The sequence below is a fragment of the Chinchilla lanigera genome, unplaced genomic scaffold (genome assembly GCF_000276665.1).
Source record: "Chinchilla lanigera isolate Chin_1 unplaced genomic scaffold, ChiLan1.0 scaffold00083, whole genome shotgun sequence".
NCBI classification, from domain to species: domain Eukaryota; kingdom Metazoa; phylum Chordata; class Mammalia; order Rodentia; family Chinchillidae; genus Chinchilla; species Chinchilla lanigera.
Window position 1 is genome coordinate 1,383,570 of NW_004955484.1, and position 3,189 is coordinate 1,386,758.

The window sequence follows — 3,189 nt, forward strand, 5'->3', positions numbered from 1 at the left end:
AGACTTTATCTGGAGTGTCAGAAACTTTGACTTGGGCTTTTGAACAATGGTACCGCTGTTGGGATTTGGGGAAGGAATTAGTGTGTTTTTGATTGTACATGGGATAGTCACATTAAGTTGGACAGAATTATGATCTTGTGATTGTCTGTACTTGGGGATTAACTATGGATTAGGGACATATGTTAACATGTCAGGTTGACAAGAGGTTAAGTTAAAGTTAATTGTCAACTTGACTGGATTAAGAGATCCCTAGAGAGCTAATTAGATCGTGGGAGTGCTGTGGTCATCAGTGGACTGATCTACTCAAGTGCATTGCCAAATGTGCTTGTGCTGTTAGCAGGTAAAGCCAGATTGGTGGAGGTGTGTCAGTGAGGACCTTCCTTTGGAAGGCATATCTCTCACTTTGCTCTTCCCTGAGCTCTGCTTTCCAGCTGCCCATGAACTGAGCAGCTTTGTCCCACCCTATTCTTCTGCCAGGATGCATCTACCTTGGAGCTAATCAACATGGACTGAAACCTCTGAAACTGTGAGCCAAATAACCTTTTTCTCCTTTAAGTTGTGGGTGTCAGGTAGCTTTGTCTGAGAAGCAGGAAAGCTGATTAATGCAAAGTATCATAATATTGGAAGCTACTGTTTTGATTTTGAATGCTATTGGTGAATGCCTAATGTCAGGTTTCTGTATAGTTTTCACCCTGTTCGGCTAATTTGATTCTCCAGTGATGAATATTTAAATCTTTTCTCTGTTGAGTTTAAAAGTTACAAGTTAAATATTTATAAATTACCAACTTGAACCCTCCTTATACAGTCCAACAATGAAATAAAAATCATAGTTTAATTTGCTGTCCCACATGCTCTTCTATTCATCTGATCAGAGGTCATTTCCCAGTGTCTGGACCACAAGCTGAGTAGCCAATTTGTTCTGCCTTACTCTGAATCTAACAATTATTATGCTGGAAGATGGCAATATCTATGGTATTTATAGCCTGCCTACACACAATGAGGTTCTGATTGTTTAGTCAGGACTTTCTAGATGGTCCCCGTGGTCAAAAGCAGCAGAAACAATAACTCTCCTGTGACTGGTCCATACTCAAAGAATTTATGTTTCTGATATGATTTATTGAAGGGTTGAATGTAAGACTCAAGTGAGAATAAGTCAATAAGCATTCATTTATCTAACAAATAATTTTTACATACTTTTTTTAGCCAAGCATTACTCTGCATACTGGGGATTTAGAGGCAGGAAGACACTTTTCCAGATCTCATGAAACAAGTTGAAGGATTTGAGAAAAAATACTAGAAGATATGGTAGGCATGTTTTTGGAAAGGCTGTACTTTTGATGGCAAAGATTTTACTAAATATTTGTTTAACTTCAGGCATTTTTAAGATAATTTAGAAATGGAAGAGCTTTTATTTCACAACAATTGGTAACAATTTTTGAATAACAATTTCCCACTGGGTAAAAAAAGTAGAAATTACAATAGGGCCAGTGTGCCACTGGCTTAAGTGTGTCAGAAAATGTGGAGCACATCTGGTGAGGGCAGAGATTATCAAGGAGCCGGAAGTATTCTTTTGGTTCTGAATTTCTTGAAACTAAATCAAGACACAGTACCTATATCGTATGAGTGGAACCTATTTTGTGTATTTGAGACTTTGCTGCTGACTTTTCAGCTATATTTTGCTTGCTCTTGCCTGCTTATTTGTTTGTACCTTTGAAGATCTTAGCTTTGAAATTCTTAAGATAACTCATCTCTGTTCTGAGCTTTCTGTATCTGTTCATTTTCATGTACATCTCCCTCATCCAGAGACACTCCAAGAGGCTTTTTAATCAGAACCACGTGTATAATTATGCTATGAGAACTAGGACTGAAAAATAAGAGCACACTACAGAAAGGTAAAAATCATATAAAATATTTAGATTCAGTTAAAAACTAAATTTACCTCAGAGATTTCTTTCAGTGACCTGGAGGAGCACTCATAAATGAGATATATTTTCTGTCTCTAATTCCTAAGAATGAAAACTTAACACCAATTTCTTATAAAGCTTTGGGGACCAGTGAATACTTTTATACTCCACGACTGCCTCATTTTCTGTGTGTGTGTGTGTGTCTGTGTGTGTGTGTGTATGTGTGTCTGTGTGTGTATTTGCTTCTTACATTATTCTTGGTAATTATACTCCTCATATGTTGTCTATAGATTAATTTTACTGAACAATACATTTATGATGTAAAGGAATAAAAATTGAATATATCTAGAGACTAATAACCCATGATAAATAATTGATAGAATTTAATCATAATATTAATTTAGTAATTTCTCCATAATATTGTAGGCTATTACCTGTAATAACAGTTTTTCCTTAATTGGGTGGCATTTTTGTTTTAATAATTCATTACACCTTCAGCTTGTCAGATTAAAGGCATTTTTATATAATTATTTTTTGAATGAGAGTTAAACTTATTTTAAAGTCTCCCACATATTCCCGAAGGAAAAATCTACAAAGTTTTTTGTCTCTTTTCCTCTCTGATACTCCTTCCCTGCTTTGACCTCTCCAATGTGCATAGCATGAGCTTTTTCATTTCTTTACAAGGAAACCCATATGAAAATGCATATATCTCTTTCTTATCTTTACCTTCATATCTTCATATGTATGAAATTCCAAGTTAACAGTGGAGTACACTCCCATATTGTATCGAGGTCATGCTCTATTTCAACCTGAACTGTGTAAAACAACTGGATGTACTGGTTTTCAGTGGGGACACTAAGTACTAAGCATCTTGTCACTGTAGTTTTAAGGGCCCCATGCTTCATAAGGCTGGTTTTACATCAGTACTTGCCACAGATGATAGCAGTCTACTGAGTTAGAGGTTCCCATGACTCCCACAGTTTAAGGAACTTACCAGAACAACTTTCAGACTCACTGAAAACACTATTGCGATGACTACAGTTTTACTATGAAGAATGCATAGAGAATAGGCCTGGGAGGCAGCACAGAGGTCCGTGTCCTCTCCCTAATGAGACAGAACCTGCCATGTTCCTGCTACAACAGTGTATCCCCCAACCAAAAAGCTCCAAGCTTTGAGTCTAGAGATTTTATTGAAGTTTTATTATTGGGTTACTATATCAAATGCCTGAAGTGTTTAACTTCCAGAGAGGAAGAGTTTGTTTTGGGTCATGGTCTTGGAAAGTTC